Here is a 17,935-nt window from a genome sequence, read left to right as displayed (position 1 = left end):
GGTTTTTCATTTGGAGCTCACTAAGTCAGAAAGCACCTCAATCGAGAAGTTCTTGGGACAGGGGGTAGCCGCTTTGTTCATCTGGAGGTAGCTTTGGATATGTTTCATGTCTCTCTTTGTGCCTTAAGGGTGAAATGGTCTGGCTTCAATGAACTAAAATTGGCAGTAATATCCATTTTCCACCTGTTTGGTGCTTTTCCTGTTAACGAGATAAGAGACGAGACTAGGTTCCTCCACTGGCCAGACTAGAGGGTTTTTTCCTCTGAGCACGCCTTGGAACGGTGCCTCATTGTGAGATGCACTGTTCAGTTCAGACCCATCCCCCGCAAACCTGCTCTTAGCTCTCCAATCATTAGTGTAGATCAGGGGCGGGCAAACTTTTTGGCCCAAGGGCCACATCTGGGTATGGAAATTGTATGGCGGGCCATGAATGCTCACGAAATTGGGGGTTGGGGTACAGGAGGGAGTGAGGGCTCTGGGGTGGGGCCAGAAATGAGGAGTTCAGGGTGCGGGAGGTGGCTCCGGGCTGGGGCAGGGGGTTGGGGTGCAGGGTGAGGGTGAGGGCTCCGTCTGGGGGCGTGGGCTCTGGGGTGGGTCTGGGTATGAGGGGTTGGGGGTGCAGGAGGGTGTTCCGGGCTGGTACCGAGGGATTCAGAGGGTGGGAGTGGGATCAGTGCTGGGGCAGGGGACTGGAGCACGGGAAGGGGTCAAGGGTGCAGGCTCCGGGCAGTGCTTACCTCAAGCAGCTCTGAGAAGCAGCAGCATGTCCCCGCTCCGGCTCCTATGCGGAGGCACGGCCAGGTGGCTCTGTGTGTTGCCCCGTCCGCAGGCACCACCCCCACAGCTTCCATTGGCCTCAGTTTCCGGCCAATGAGAGTTGCAGGGACAGTGCTTGGGGCAGGAGCAGCATGCGGAACCCTCTGGCTGCCCCTACGTGTAGGAGCCGGAGGGGAGGCATGCCGCTGCTTCCGGGAGCTGCGCGGAGCCACAGCATGCGCAGAGTGCGGCAAGCCCCCGAACCCGCTCCCTGGCTGGAGCGGAGCAAGCCCCAGACCCTGCTACTCGGCAGGAGCTCGAGGGCCAGATTAAAACATCTGAAGGGCCGGATGCGGCCCCCGGGCCATAGTTTGCCCACCCCTGGTGTAGATGATCACTTGAGTCCATTGCTGACCAGGCTGCATCTGGGTATGGCTGGGGTGGAGGTTCAGGCCAGGCCCTTGTCCACACCAAATCACCAAATTTCCTGGTGATTTGGGCTATTGATCCTGGGCCCAAATTATTTTCACATAACACATGGTGAGGGGCATCATTTGTCCTCCAGGGTGAGGTCTGTAACCCTTGCTCTCCTCCTTCAGTCTCTACCTTGTGCCCCACCAGCCCTGTTCCATCCAATACCTGGTGGGCCAGCACAGCTACCTGAGAGGGAGACAATGACATGCCCAGGACAAGGCAGGCCTGCCAGGTCTGGGGAGCCTCCAGAAGCCAGGGAGAGCCAGAGGGTGGTTGTTCAAGGCCTTGTCATCGGGCCAAGACTCACACCGGAGAGGTTAGTCTTAGGAAACAGACACTAAATAAGTCCCAATGGGAACTGCCACGGAGCACTGCTGGCTGGGATATAGCTCCTAGGCCTAGCGGATATTGACAGGACCCTGCCATGTAACCGGCTGTGGAGCTGGAAGCTGTGGAGAATTCCAGAAGGGCATGGCGCTGGGGAAGCACAAACAGAGGGAGTTCCTGAGGACACAGCTGATGTGGCAGATAGCTTGGCTGGCATTTCTGCCTAGTGGCACTGACAGGACAATGGATGCTGTGAGGCGGCTGGGGCTCCCAGTCCTACTGCATCGAAGTCTGTCATGATGGGACGCTATTTTGAGCAAGATCAAGGTGTCGGGAGTCCAAACTGGTATTAACAACGCACAGCAGTAAGAAAGCTGAATTCCTACCTCAAACTGACAGGATGCCACTGTGAGGAAAGTAACCGTGGAGTCCTGCATAGCACTGAGCAGAGACTGCTCTGAGGTAATTTGTCTGCTGCTGGATTCCCAGCTGGCACGGACAGGGCACTGCTGTGGGAAAGCTCACGCTGCAGGGGACTTGGCACTGAGAGGAAAGTCATGCAGCATAAGAGCTGACAGGGCACTGTTGCGAGGAAGCTCATGCTGCAGGCACTCTGGCTGCTTCGACACAGCTCCCGCCACTGGTGCAAATGCTTAAAAAAACCCTCCACACTAGCAATTCTCAAAGCCTCAGAGCACACTGTGAGTTGCTGCTGTGCATTAGGCCTGTGACTTGGCACTGTGCAGCATTGCACAGGACACTGCCAGAAGAAAATCCTCCTGGAGGCCTAGTTAGCCCTGATGAGGCACTGCTGTGAAACATCCTTCTTTATCACCAGGGGGCAATGTTTGCTGAATTGTATCCGAGTGAATTGAACTGATAAGAAAGGGCCCAGAATCCTTTGCAGCTGTGGCCTAGGAGATGGATGGAGAGAAGCTGGTGATTGACTTCTCATTAAAATGGCCTTTTGGAATTTTTTCCCCCCTCATCTCCACCGTCTTTATTTCAGGAATCACTTAAAATCAGCGCTTGAATAATTCACCAGCAGTTTACAGCACACCCCGGCTGGTCTCGGTAACCGATTCTTCACAGCTTCCCTCTGACGTAAATAATTAACTTTCCTGATAGTAGCTAATGTGCTTTTCTTGTATGTGGTTTTGTTTAGATCTATGTTAGATTCTGAGACCAAATTTGTTCACGATCAGGAGAGAAAAAGATTTAAGGACAAAGCAAATTTGTTTAAAAAATATATTAAATTTCAGACTCGGTTTGTTCTGAGCTCTCCTGTAGGGAGGGGCTGAGCACAGAGCCTTGGCAATGTTCAGGAAAAGGGGGTGGCTTCATGTCAGGCAGGTTAATCTTCAGTCCCTGGGAGTTTCACACACTCCCCCTTCAGGATAGCTCCCTTCCCTAAGTTAAAGGCACCTTGGGGGTCTTTGGGGCTCCTCCAATCACAGAGCAAGAGATGCTGCCTTCTGGGATTTCTCTCTGTGAATGAACAGCTTGTAGGTTTTCATCATTATATTCTGTTCAGGTTCTTATACTATGCCCATCACCATGGTATCTAATCTGAGTGTCCAGTAGCCCCTCAAGCCATGGGTCAGAGCCTCTGTACTAAGCTCACTTAGCACTTTCAGAGAAGCACAAAGTGAGCCGAAGGCGTTATCCTAGGGAGTGCAGGGGATATGTTGGGACTGGTTGGGGTGGAAGGGCTCGTTCTTGGGGTGGAGCTGGAGGGACGTATGCTTCACAATCCCTGAAAGGCAGAATGGTTCCTATTCTAGTTGGTGTAAGCTAGAGCACTCCTATAGCTACTATAACTTGTGCAAAGGGCTGTGTTGGATCCTCCCCCACCAGCCCCAGGATGGGAGGAGGCATAAAATAGCTCAGAGTGACCTTTGCTTCCTCAGCTGTGGATTGTGTCCCAGGACTTCACTAGTAATTATGCCCGGGGCATTCTGCAGGGACGGTATTTGTGACCATTTGCTCCAGTTCTTAGTGGCTGTGTGCTTTGTCCAGATTGGTACCCGTTATTATTTGCTATTTGGGATGGGGATTTATCCAGGCTTGGGTGTTTGGGCAAAGGTTGCTCATACAAATGGCTGTTTTTGCCTCCCAGCAAGTGTACTCATGCATGACCAAGAGTGTTCAGTATGGTCTAGTGGCTTATGCACTGGTGTGGGACTCAAGAAAAATGGGTTCAAGTCCTGGTTCTGTCACTTCCTGGGTGGCCTTGGGCAAGTCATATCCTCCCCGTGCCTCAGTTTTCCCATCTGTAAAATGGGTATAATGATAATGCCCTTTGTAAAGCACCTTGAGCTCTACAGCTAAAAAGTGCTGTATAAGAGCCAGATATTATTATTCCCCTGGGTATAAAGTTAGTCATCAAATCAGGAAGCAGAAACAATAGCACATGACTTATGTGCCCACCGCAAATAACAAACTGTAGTGGTGGAAGTGATCAGTCCATGAACAATCCATAGGTTGAAAATTGTTCTTACAAACTCTGTGACAAAGAGTCATGTTTTTTCCGCGCACAAAAAGCAAACAGTACTGTTACTCAAAAAGATTTTTTTTGTGTCTTAAGAAAACAAGAAAGAACAAAGCGTCTCCGTGAGAGAGCACAGTGTGGAGCAGCTCCTCTGACAGTCTGCATTGAGCTCTGAGAACAAAAATGGCTGGTGGATTCCACGCAGAGAGGGCAACTGCTTTGAAAACTGAAGGGACACAGAAAAGAAAAGGCATCAGCCTTTCCTAGCTGCATAGTCACCTTCGCAGAAATAAGGAACAGGCAATAAAGGGTCACATTCGTCAGATAATTTATTCACAACAAATATTTCGGCCAGCCCTAGTAATAAAGTTGCTTTAGAAAGTATGACCAAAACCAGCCAAAATTGCTCAGTGTCTGAGACCTCCAGTCCGGCTGATCCTTCTTGATTTTTGGAGGTAGCTCAACCACATAATTCATCTTTCCCATTCTTCTCCTACCCTCCCCTATTCCTGCTGAGATGGAAAAATGCTGATGCGCTGGGGGAGAGACTCTGCTGAGAGAACTGCAAGGGGGGATCTTTTGTGCTACAAAGCAGAGGATATTTTGGAATATAGTGAAGAGTGAAAATGGAATCATTTTTTTGGAGCGGGGGTAGCACAGCAGGGGCACTGGAAAGCCAGGAAAGGGAGACGTGAGGGAAATCAGTGCAGAGACAATGGAATCTTTGTCTGGAAAGTGATTCAAAACTTCTTTCATGGAGGATTTCATGGAGTGATTCAAAACTTCTTTCATGCTCTCAGTGCAGGTGAGAATTGATCTTGGAGTCCCACTGGGTACGGAGCTAAACTGAGCCTTGTCAAAGGTACCTGAGGGAGGGAGGCCAAGTTGCTTTGTACTTCTGCAGCGACAGTGCACACTTGGGCAGCAGTGGACATCCCCTGAGCGCTGCTCTCTGAAAATCTCTTACTTTGCAATCTCTCCAGTGGCCTGCTGTCTATGCGTGCCAGGCAGGCATTGTATGCCCGACCAACTCTGCGCTGTCCAGTGGTATCCTCTGCACAGCGTAACCTCGTGTGCACCAAATGTGTGAGGTCATGCCGCATGAAGGACACCTTTCTGGACTGCCTGTGACATGCATGTGTGTGGTTTCATGCCTTATTAAAATTGTCACAGCACGCCACTGAGTATCTTCCTCTGAGGAGCACTGAGAGGTTAAAATGGCCTGAGAATTAAATATCGTCCCTGGGAAGCTGCAGTCTGAGCTGGCGTTTGTGGCTTATAGGCTCCATTCTCATCCCAGTTAACAACAAAACTGACCCAAAGTCACCAGTGGCTGATGGGCCTGTATGAAACTGGTTCTGGTTCCAGAGAAGAGAAAGCAAAGCAGGAAATGCATTACCTCAAATGAACACCAAACCATAGCCCTGACCAGCCAAAGGGAAGAAGGGAAGAGAATTAGACCTCAGGACTATTGAGAGTTTGGTTACTCCCTCATGGAAGGTGCTCAAATGCTATTGTGAGAGTTGGCATTAAAAAAAAGAAAAAGGTGGATAGATAGATCTTCTTGTCTACCACTAAAATGCGTCCCTCTCTGGGGTGGAACTCAGCAGCTGTTTACTGCACGCAGCAAGACTTCACAAAAGCTGAGGGCAGGAAGTGAAAAATAAAAATGCCTCCAATTTAAAGTGCAGGAGAACCTGAGGTAGGCAGAACACAATGGCCTGCATGGGTATTTGCCTGGGATACCGGGCTGACTGCTCCTGGGGAGTAGAGAGCATAGGGAAGTAGACAGAGGAAGTGTGCAGCATGAAGTATCCTCGTTTTCTAGTGCCTCTGGGTTTGAGGGCATGACACGGATTCCATTTCCCAGCCAGACTGAGTCCAAGTCCTCCTGCCTCTCAATACTTTTGTATCTTTTGCTCATTACACAACAGAAACGATATGAAGAAACCACACAGTCAGATTTGGGTCCCAAATAAGTGCTCACTGGATATTCATAAACACACATGGATCACTGCGTACATGCTGCTGGTTTCTGACAGCTTTTGAAAGTATAAAGCACAGTGAGTGCTGCTAGAGGGGGTCACAAGTTATTTAAAGGGATACTACCCCAAAATACTATTCTTTAAAAGGATACTCTCCAGTACTACTTCTGCCTGACTTCCCCTTGCCCAAACTGGGCTGTCTAGGATTGATGGCTAATCCCCCTTGAACTAGTATCTTTTACCCACGCCTTCTTCTCCGTGTGGGGTTTTTTGATCTGTGTCTGCCCCCTGCGCCCCCAGAGTCTGGCTGTTGGGGATCTACCCTCTCAAATCCATCCTTCCTGCTAGTTGGGGAGGGGAAATTTTGTTTTATTCTTCCATAATCAAGCACAAATGATTTCTGTGGTTGTACTTTGTCCTGGGTAAATGAAATTGACACAGTTTAATTAGCTGGTGATGGCCAGTAAAAGGCAAATAAAGTTGAGCTAGAATATGAACCACAGGGAATCTTCAATCTTTCCCAACATTCCAGGCATCTTGGTGTAATTAGATTTTAATTTAAAGGAAGTAAAAAGAAGCCCATTCCATTGTATTGACAAGGTTTTGCTTGAGACTGAGCATTATATGTGATGGGAGAGATTGAAATATATAATGGACAGGCTGGTTTCAATGCAATTTCTGATCTAGATTCTTTCTCTCTCTGTCTCTGGTGCTGGTAGCTCAGCAGCAGAGCTGGATGAATGCTACAAAAAAAAAGGCATCCTTAAATAACAAACAAGATGAAAACCTCAGGAGAACACCTAGAAACTGGGAAAGGGGATGGGCAGGATCCATTATGAGGATACAGGCCTTGATCCAGCAAAGGCTGAGGGTATGGCTACACAGCAAAACTGTGCATGAGCTAGCCAGTCTGAATGAGCCTGAATCCAGCTCGCCTAGGTAACAACAGCAGTGAAAACAGCACAGAGCAGACTTCAGCAGGGGCAGTGAAACAGGGCTAGCACCCCTGCGATGGAAATTCTGTTTCCCCTCCCACCATTCTTGCAGAGGCAAAAGTGGGACCTGCCCAGAGAAGGGGCTAGAAAAGCTTCTGGCCTCTAGTGCAGATCAGGCTGGCTGCCAGGGAGCAGGTAGGACTCTCTGGCCCAGCCCTGGTCCTGCCTTCCAGCCACCGCTGGTCCAGATGGAGACACCTGGCCTGGGGAGGGGCAGAAGCAGGTGCAGCAGCTGCTGGGGTAGGAGACAGGGCATCGGCACTGGGTGGGAAGTGAAGGGGGACATTGGTGCACAGAGCACTGGATGCCAAGGAGGGGTGTGGGAGCACAGAACACCGGGCATCAGCTGCCCAGGAACTACCGGGATGCCCTTTCCAAGCCTGGAGCAGGCTGCCTCCTCACCCCCTCCCCATCTCAGTAGCTCCTCTTGCTCTCCCTTCTGTTCCTCTGTCTCCCTATTCACAGGGAGCTTCTGCTCCCCCCCTCTCCTGCTTCACCATGGATAGTACAAGCCCAGCATGGACCATACTGCAATGTCTTCTCTTCTATTGCCTGCACTACTTGCCTTCAAGCTGACTTGGATAGGCCAGTCCTTGCCCAGCCTTCGCTGTGTAGCCATAGCCTTTAACTTCATGCACTAGAGCCGTCAACTGCCAATGAGAGAGCTCACGGTGTGTAAACTTGAGCACGTGCATGTATCTTTTGAGACCCATGGGCTGTACTAAGTTTGTCGCGGATTACAGGGACCTGATCACCACTTAGCTGCCACTAGGTGCTATAGAAAAGCCTTAAAAGATAGGGCCTCAACCAAAGCCCTTTGAAGTCAATGGAAAGACTCTTGTCAACTTCATGGGCACTGGATCAGGTCCATAGTGAGAGGCTGCTTTCGATAAAGACCACAGGTTTGCCTCAAAGTATTTTCAAACCCTTTTTTATTCAGCTCTTTGAACACCCCCCAGCCGAGTGCCGGCTGCTGGATGGGGAAGATGTTGCAGATGCTTGTAAAAGTATTGATTGGCAGGAGAGTCACTCTGGCAACGTTAGCGCAGGTTTCTATGGGCTGGGCAGTCAGCCAGTCACAAAGGGCAAACAATCCTGTGTGACTTTGCTGAGCCATCGCCCAGCCTGATGAGGGATCACCGGAAAGACTCGCTGGCAGTGGCCCAGCTGGTGAGCAGCCCAGAGGCTGAACGGCCTGCCCTAAGGCAAATCACAGAGAGGACGAAGGCGCTAAATTCATCAGCTGAATTGTTCACGGGGAATAGGCCACGCAGTTGGGTCACCCCAGCGTTGGGCTGACCGTCACATCCTGCAGGGGCAGTGGAAGCATGCACTGACTCGGCGAGAAACTGAACTCAGCCCTTGGTGAGAGTGGAATGTCTCACCCTGACTGGCTTATCTCACATATTCTCCAGAGGCCTGATCTGGAGTTCAGGGTGACCCTCCTGTGCCTAGGTGCTTCTCCATTTGGTTACGGGTTGCAGACTCAGGCGTTCAGCAAATAGAGCCTCAGAGGCAGAGACTCCCCAGAGGATGGGCGATGCGAGAGGAGTCATTATATGAGTATCCTGCCCTCTGAGAATAAACATAAGTCTTGCGACAGGTACAGATCTGCCTAGTGGTTGTGCAGGCTCCCTGGCACACGGCTGCACTGAAAATTCAAGAGGTGAGTGTTTCCAAATTGCTGCCTACTAGGCTCATTTAATTCCCTCCACCCCAGCCCGCCTCCCCACAGCCTCTACACGTGGGCTGCAAGACACGTGGAATCCAGCTGCGTGTGTGGTGGCCTGCCTCCAAAATCGCAGCAGTCAGCCTTCCCACGCTGCTTTTGGGCAGAGTTTTAGGAAGCACTCCAAGGACATGAGACCAGAGGAAGCAGCCCACAAACCCCACAGAGGCGAGCACTAAACAAGCCCATTTGCTGAGCTCCAGCTCTAATCAACATGCTGCATCTAATGACCAGGAAGCCAATCAGCTGAGGAGGAGAAGTCAGCTCGAAAGCCATTTACACTGACCTTGCAATCTTCCCCATTCCAGCAGGAACTGGCCCCTGGCAGGCAGCGGTGGGAGAGGAAACCAGTCAGGATGGTTATCACCCAAGGACAACCACCTGCCAGAGCGCATCATACTCACCAGGAGAGAGGCAGCGGGGTCTGCATTCCTCTCTGGCTGATAATGAATATCAAAGCCCCCCTCACCCTGCCAATGCACCTCAGCCCCAGGCACTCCAGTCCTGGGCTGCCTCTGAGTCTCATTCCCTGCTGCTCCAGGCCTAGGCATCCACCCAGCTGTATTCATGCACTCCTGTCCTGAACTGCAGCCCACCTTGCCAAGCCCTGGGGCCATGTCTGCCAAGACACAGGTGAAGCACTTTCCCCTTAAGTTTCCATCCATCCCAGAGGTGAAAGGCCACTGGCTCCAATCTCCCCTCAACTCCTTTCCCAGGCAGAGATTGCATGACCTGTCTGTCCCTCGATCCAGAGCCATGCCATGGTAGGGAGGGCTTTGCTGGGCTTGCTTAGTCCTGAGTGTTCCTAACTGCCCCTCCCTCCCCTTCTGCGGGGAAAAGCACTGACATGAGCTGTGCAGACAGCTCCATTTGCTGACGCAAGATGAGCTGGTCGGGTTTCTTTTTTCTCTTCTGTGTTTTTGTTCCTAGAGGAGGTGAGAGGAGCCCCTGCTGAGGCTGCTTTGTTTACTCTGGCACAGGCTGGAGTTTATTGTCATTTGCTCTAAGAGAATAGAGCACATTCATGTTATAAAGGGATGGCAGGTGCTGTCACATCCTTGTTCTCCTTAGGCATCTGTCTGGCTCCAGTTCCATGTGTCTGGCCCAGATCCTCAGAGGGTGTAAATCAGCATGGCTCCTATTGAGCTCAGTGCACATCAGCTGAGCCATGATTTTGTTCCCTTCAGTTGTGACTTAGTTTTAAAAGAGCTCAAGCTCCGTGACTCGGCATTAGGGATAGAAAGATCCCCCCCACCAAAAAGCCAGCTTGGCCTAAGCAGGCACCCGCTGTGTGATATGCAGGCTGTATTTATTGTTTGCATTAAAATGTTCTCCTCCACCCTGCTCCCTTTTTCACAGCTCTCCCAGTATTGCTGGCCCTGCGCATTCAGAACTCACGAATAAGGCCTTAAAAATCATGAGATTTTCAGCAATAATAATTTGGAGAGCTCTTGCTATTGGAGCCTTTAGTTGTTAGCCCCTTTTCAAGCTTCTCTCCACAACTAAGAGAGGAAGAAACTTTTTTTGTAATGATAGCTGAGATTGTCAAAGAATCACATGACTCCAGGAGCTGGGGCATTAAGGAAAACACCTGTTCTCATGCGACATGGGATAAAATCAGGCAAGTTGGTGAGGTGGTGGGCTTCTGACTTAGTCAGGCAAGAGTGTCAGTCAGCGGTTTAAACCCAGGATGTGTGAGTGGGTTTGGAATCTGGGAACGCACGCTGCCGACTGGGTGTGTACATCACAGGTGCCCTGGTCTGTAGAGAAACATTGTCACTCATCACTCTCTATTTACCCTCCCCCTCCCCCTGACCAGGCCCACCCACTCCAAACTCCAGATGACAGACCAGCCCTAATTTAGACTTGATCTCCAAAGCTGCTGAGTACTGCTTGCTCTGATCAAAATCATTGGGATCTGGTAGGATGCTTAGCATCAGGGGAAATCTGTCTGTGGTAGAGAAGGTGCAGGGAAGCTGAGAATTAGAGTTGCTATTGGCATCAGATGCCAGAAATGTCAGCTGTATTGAAGAAAAAAAAAAGGGAATTCTTTGGCAGAGTTTTGGTCACCACCTCCTTGTCTAAACCAGGGCTTGGGTTCTCTCCCATAGTTAGGCAGGTGCTGGTACTGGCAGAGCTGTGGGTCGGTCCACACCGAAATAGCAGAGGTGCTGCATGGCCAATGGGGCACTGGCAGAGACGAGTGAGAGCCCCAGAGTGGAATAGCAGAGGTGCTAATGATCAGGGATTGGCAGATGGGCCGGGGGGAAAAGACAGGATTGACTGTGGATGCCGCAGGTCCAGACTGAGATGCATTGGTAGAATTAGGAGGGTGCATGAGAGTGGCAAACTTGCAGCAGCTCTCACTATATTTGGTTCAAACTGACGCAAACATTCCCTCCACACACTTCACTTAAATTTTCTTCCCTGCTGAAGCCACCTGGGCCCTTGCAGGCTGTCATATCCCACTGTTGCAGGTAGTAGCAATGCAAGGTGATGGTGCATGAGGCAGACATCAGGAATCCAGCATAGGAAGGAAGGAAACACAACAGCTGGCCAGATGGTTTTCAGCACTAGTGACTTGAAATGTTGAATTGAGCCCAGATCAGTGGCATCCTTCCCATCAGCTTGCTTTTTGGTGCTTCATGCGGAATGAGTTTGTGGGTCTCAGGCTGCATCCTCCTGGACAAATATCCACATTACAAAACCTCCATCACAACTGGGACTGCTGAGTTTCTCTGCTTGGAGCCTCAGTTGAAATAATGAGTCTAAATGAACTAAAAGACCTGGTCTTTCCAGATGAAGGATGAAGCATGTTGGTTGGTGACATAGGGGAGGGTCGCACTGTACTGTCTGCGTTGTGGGATAAAGAGAAGTCTCCAGGATTGTCAGCTTGGATCCTTCCCATCCTGGATGCTGTGGCCCGTCTCTCACTGAGGGTGTGAAGGATGGGGACGTGCCTGTAACAGTGTAAGATTAAGTCCTACAGCAGTCCCTGTCTAGCTGCGCGTTTGTGGGACCTTAAGCCCCACCAATACACTTGTGTACATAAGACTCCAAATGAAAATACATATCCCTGTGTATAATGGCCCATGAATTCCAATGGCACCTCCCATCCACAGCTATGTGCGTTGGGCTCAGAGAGGGTCAAAGGCAGAATGGTTCACCCCCACCCAAGCAAGCTTTGGGTTGGATAAAATAGGACCTGGCCCTGAGCCAGCCCTGGTTGGGGTTGGTTTCCAAAATAAAAAAGCAACCTAGGTCCTTGTTTTAGAGATGGAGCAAAATCTGATAGCCAAACACTTCTCTCATCCCTGCCGAACATCAGGCATTCGGCATTCGGATCCCATGGGGCTGGAATCAGAAACTGCCCTGGGCTGAGTTTGAGGTGCTCAGATAATACAAACGGGTCGATTTGATTGGTAGAAAAGGAATCCTGCGGAGGAGATTTTGCAAAACAAAAACTCTACTTGGCGCAACTCTTACAAGATTCCAACCCCTCATAAACAACCTGTCTAGACTGAAATCAAAGAGGGCGCATCCTACCCGAGGTTCCCTGAGAACCCAGCTGTGAAGGTGGAAAGGAAAGGGATACCATTCCTGTGCAGTCAGAGGTGTGCAGCTGGCTTCTGGATGATTAGCCCCACCTGCTTCACTGGAGAAAAGAGCTGGAACTTAATTAGCTGAGCCACATAAAAGAGGGCAGCAGAAAATGGGACGACTAAAACACCCTCCAGAAAGCTGAGGGGACGGGCTGTGCTCCCAACCGACTGCTACTGTAGCTACCACAGAGAGGAATTGCTCCAGAAACCAACTGGATGGCGAGGAGTCTGTGCGGAGTCCTCTACTGCTGAGGCTCTGAGGTAAGAGCCAGGAAGTTCGGGTGTGAGGGACAGACTTGGGGAAGAGGCTACTTGGCCTGCGCACAGTTTGAGAGAAGAGCCTGGGAGGCTTTTGATTTATTTGTTCAGAAGGCTCAAAATAAAGCAACTAGCCCTGCTACAAACTGCTTCCCTGCTGGATCCCTTGGGCCAGCTCGGGCAGAGCTCCCCCAGGGACTCAGCGAGAGCAAAACCTGGTCCACTAAGAGGAGGGCGCTATCAGCTAGGTCCCAATCCTTTTACACCCTTGTTTAAGCCTCTGCCCCTTCTCTCAGCCAGAAAACACTCACTTACAACTGAGGGATTGTTTCAGGTTATCCTGGACAGTAAACATGGCCCTTAGCTCCCTGATATTGTCACTCTCTGTGGTGTGTTAGTTTATTTCCCCTAATACCTAACGCTTCTCATCAGGGGCTTTCTAGCAGTGCCCTAGTGTGGGAGAGAGTGCGCTACGTGGTTATTTTCCTTCTCCCACCCAGTTCTAATTCTATTATTGCAGATCGTCTCCTCTATTTAATTACAGTATGTTCTGTGGGGAAAAAAGACCGTTTTCCTTTTAAAGAAAAGAAGCTATAAACCAACTAATTAGCCACTTGACTCCTTCCCTAACCTTGTGTGACAGTCTTGTATATTTCACACAATTTCCGAGCTGCTGATTAGGAGAGTCACAAAGGCAACCCACATGTAGTTGTTAAGGGTGCAGCTTCTGTGGCTAGCTTCGAGGAGATGGCATTCAGTGCCGGTGGTGTTGCAGCTACGGGAACATCAAACACATTGCTGGTAATGAGATAATGAGGCTTCTGCCCTACTGATTGCAGCTTGATCTTCAGTTAGTCTCTTCTTGTTCATTCTCTGGGGCATGTCCTGCAGGGTCCTCAGTCCTGCTTCCCAGAGACCACTCTCCCTTGGAGGGGAGGGGAGAAGGTTTATTTTGGGCTGCTTCAGTTTTGTTCTGCCAGTGAATGCTCAACAGAGTCCAGGCCCGCCAAGCTTTTCATCAATTTCCCTGGGATCACTGTCCGTCCCTCAGCCCACAGGGAAGGCCATTTCCAAACATGGGTGTCTAAACATGGCATGCAGCCCACCCAACTGGAGGGGTTAATTTGGCATTAGGGGCCTGATGAAAAGCTCACTGAAGTCCAGGCCTTAGATGTGTGGATGCCCTTTGGGTGTACCTAAAAAGTGCTGATTTCAATGGCCACATATACAGTGTAGACTTCCTGGTTAGTCACTTGCATTTGAAAAGTCTCCCCAACCCAGAGGGGTAAAACTTCCTCGGGGCTCAGCTGTTTTGACAGAAACCAAATCACATGAGTAGCGTCACCTCTCCCTAGTCCCAAACCCTGGATTAGAAGCATGGTAAATGGTCACTGTATCAATTGACTCAGTCCTAATAGAGGTCAGACCCATCAGGCTAAACCATATTCACAGAAAACTCCCAATCAGACAAACCTCAGCCCCATCCTAACCATCACTGCAACATATTCCCGGCTTCCCCATTTGCATGGCCCCACAGTGCTTTGGGGGAGACATTGAGGTCCAACGGTAAAACAGCCCAGAACATCTCCAGAACCTCTGTCCCCTGCAATGGTACTTCCTTTCCCATCCCAACTAGGGGCAAACTTTCAGCCCGGCCTTCCCAGGGCGTCCCTTTTGCAGGCAGAAAATGAGGGGGCTGGGGGCAGAAAGACTGGCCCTTAGGACAGAGGGGAGGAGAGAGGCTGAATGTGAGGCTAAATGAGGTGTGTGGCGGGGGATGGGCCTGTCATCTCCCCTGCTACCTGGACATGATAAGTGAGGTGTGTCCGCTTGCAGATAAACAGGTTGCCAGTACGAAAATATTCCTCCTTGTTTGTCCCTTGGACAAAAGCCGGCTTGTCGTGGAGAACAGGGGGCCTGCTGCGCTGAGCTGGGATGTGCAGGACACAGACAGTGGAACAATGGCTGCTATTCATATGCATGACGAGAGGAGAGAATTCCTGCATCCTGAGCTGGGACTCTGTGTCCCTCCCCCTGCTCCGCTTGTCCTCTTCTCTTTGGGGTGCACTAGCTATCGACTGTGAATGGGATCCCAGGCAGCAGCACTGGGATGTCTTAATGACAGGGGCAAAGGGAGGCAAGGGAAGCTCCTTCCTCTAACTACAGTGATACCTCCTGGCATGGGCAAAACTGAGAGCCCCAGGTTCCCCCCACCCAGGGCCACAGTGACACCTGCTGGTAAGTGAAGAGCTGAACAGTGGCAGGCTTCCTTGGTGTCACAGCAGCTTCTGCTGAGGAAAGGCCAGGTGGATCTGCAGTACCCCAGAAAGATGGAGGCAAATATGTTCAGCCAAAATTGGCCCTGGGCTGATGAGTGTAACCATTTGGGGTGGGGAGCCCCTTTGCCTTCTCCTGAGAGATGTTCAGTTAATGACACTGTGTAGGGCAGGAAGGGGAGAGTATTCCTACGAATTCCAGCTCCATTGATTTGTCCCAATGCCCTTTGCTCCCCAGCAGTGATTGGACAGCAAGTCAGCCTGGATGGGGTAGGGATCTAGATATGCAGGCACAGGCAGGGTGCAGTATTGGTGCACGGGCGCCAGCAAGGAGACATGGGGCATGCCAAGGGAGCTCAGGGTCCTCCACCCCCAAAGGCAGAAGGGATTTATCATTTGCATGTGCCGCCTGAGCTGGGGGAGAGGGTAGCATTGGCCAGACAGACTCACCTTGGAACGCCGTAACACCTCTTGCATTTCCTGCTGTCATCCTGAACCTGTGCAGCCGAGTGCTGTGCCAGTGGCCTGTTCCCATGGGGTGGCTGCTGACCATGTCAAACCCAGGCCTGGCGGGGCTTCCTCCCCTCCTAGAGCCATTTACAGGACACAGACAATGCCATTCAAATCACAGAAGCCTGGACTGAAAATGACTACTACAGGACTGGTGAGAGCTAAGGCTGGATTTGCCTTCTCCTGTCACCTCGCAGCTCCAGAGGCTCTGGAGCCACCTTCCAGCGGTCTTGGAGCATGGCCGGCTCCAAAGAAGTGGCCACATGCAGACACAAAGTGAGGAGCTGTGTATGGAGCAAAAGGATCAAGACCTTGTGGCTGGGCTTCTGAGTTCTCCCTTTCAAGACTACACCTACCAATGCATATCAGATCCTCTCTCTGGTCCCTGCATCCACTTGGTGTCTATTCAGATTGTAAGCTCTTTGGGGCAGGGTCCTCGCGTCTATGTCTGTGAAGCACTGAGCACATAAGTGTGTTGTATGGTAATAAATTCTTGGCCATCTCTTCCACCCTGGTCCCTCTCTTTGTTGCAAGATAACATTGCTGTCTCACTCCAGCTACAAGAGCCTTCTCACTCTGCTTTGTTTTGGCCACAGGCTATTATTTCGGTCTTAACTGGCAAGTGAGATTTGGGTCATGGACAGGGATCAAATTGCTTTGAATCCTTGTTCCCTTCCCTGCCCCCCGTCTCTCTCCTTCTCACCTTCTTCAGAGTTATGAAAATGTAATATTTGTTTCTGTCGCTCACAAATCATTTTGTGGCTTGAAAGGGGCCAGTTCAGAGCAGCCACTACAAGAGGAGGGCCAAAGAGGCCTGGGGAGATGGAACTGGAGAAAGATGAGTGTTCAGGCAGTGTGAAGTGTGGAGCCAGATTTGTCCATGCCCAGCACCTCACGCAGGAGAGGTCACTGTCAAACTCCGCCAGGCCTGAACAGCAGCGTGTCACACTCGCTTTGCACGGGTGTGAATGGCGGCGTGAGGTCTGAGGCACGGGGGGAGCCAGGCTTGTGGGGTTTTATGAATGCAGTGTTGGCTAGATCCAGATAAGGGGACCCCAAACAGCACATGTGCTACTGATGTTGGGGTATTTTCACGGGGGCCTAAGGAAGTTAGGTAAGTTCCCACTTCCACAGAAAGTCAATGAAAGTTGGGTGCCCAGTGCCTGTTGTCTCCATTGGCAATCCCAGCTGTTTTCTCTGGGGAGAGGAGTGGGCGCACAAGGTGAGTTACAGGGAGAAAAGGCCTCTGAATATACCCAGGAGAAGGTCAAGTCAAGTGGGGCCTGAAGGTGCATTGAGGAGGGTAAGATGGTGGTGGAATAGATTCCCCTGGACAGAATCTGAGAGGCTCAAGGAGGTAAGAGAGGGATCAGAGTTCATGCTCCATTTACACATCTGGATGAGTGCAAGATGTGGTTTTATGGCTAACCCAGCAGCCCTGTAGGCTCCACACCCAGTTCAAGGCTCAGCAGTCCAGTGCGGCTCATTTCAGGCCAAGGACAGAGGGGCTGGGAAAGTCAGCTGAAGGAGAGGAACAATGGTCCATGCTTGATGGGGATGAACGCACATCAGGATCGGACACCGAGCCAATGAGCTGAAGTATCAGGATGAACTCTACATAGCTGGGCCTTTGAGGAGATCTTGGGACATGCTGACAGAAAGGCAGCAGGGCTCTGAATTCTCGCCCCTCCTGTACCATGGGTGGGGTTGGGCCAGGAGGCTAGGGTGACTAGATGTCCTGGTTTTATAGGGACAGTCCAGATTTTGGGGTCTTTTTCTTATATAGGCTCCTATTATCCCCCACACCCGTCCCGATTTTTCACACTTGGTGTCTGGTCACCCTACAGGAGGCTGTAGTGAGGAAGTGCCAGTCTCAAAGGTGAAATCTACGTGTGACCTTGGGCTGTTGTCGCGAAGGGATCTGAGGGTTGGTTCCCATGGAGGAAGAGGGGAAAATCCCACTGGCTCCAGCTTCTGGACTTGTGGTTCGTTCTATTGGCCTTGCTTAGCGGGTGGGATATGGATCCAGAGGGATGGTGACACAGAGAGAGATGCACAAAGCTGTGACCCGAGGCCAGGAATGCCTGAATTTTAACCCCAGTTCTGATGCTGCCGTCCCGTGGCTTTGGACAAGTCACCCATTACATCTCTTTGTACGTCGGTTTACCCATATATAAAATGGGGGATAATAAGACTGACCTACCTTACAGGAGTGTTGAAGATAAATCCATTCATGTTTGTGAGGGGCTCAGATATTACAGGGGCACAGAAATCCCTAGGCAGACAGATGCATGAATGGGAAATCAGCACTGTAATGACAGGGTCTCTGGTGCTAGGAGAGGAAAGATCAAACGCACCTATAGCCCCTGCCATACAGAAATTCCCCACTACCCCTGTCCTTCATCCCCAAATCTGTTAAGCCCTGGGTTTCGCTTTAGAAGCTGCTTGTTGCTCCCTTTGAAGTCCACACAATCATTCTGCCTTAATGCTTCACTGCTCTGACTCATTGAGTTTGCATACAAATTGGGGAGG

General features: G+C 50.8%; 1 long non-coding RNA gene across 1 annotated transcript; it reads left to right on the top strand.

Annotated features, from left to right (window-relative positions):
* The first annotated feature begins 1,849 nt into the window (after positions 1-1,849).
* On the top strand, positions 1,850-4,423 carry LOC123343655. Its single transcript, XR_006572305.1, has 3 exons — positions 1,850-2,019; positions 2,567-2,661; positions 4,145-4,423. It is a non-coding gene; the product is annotated as an uncharacterized LOC123343655 (long non-coding RNA).
* The last annotated feature ends 13,512 nt before the right edge of the window (positions 4,424-17,935 follow it).

Source organism: Mauremys mutica, chromosome 11 (genome assembly GCF_020497125.1).
Source record: "Mauremys mutica isolate MM-2020 ecotype Southern chromosome 11, ASM2049712v1, whole genome shotgun sequence".
Classification (NCBI taxonomy): Eukaryota; Metazoa; Chordata; order Testudines; family Geoemydidae; genus Mauremys; species Mauremys mutica.
The sequence above is the reverse complement of the archived record's forward strand: the minus strand, read 5'-3'. Positions and strand labels throughout refer to the sequence as shown.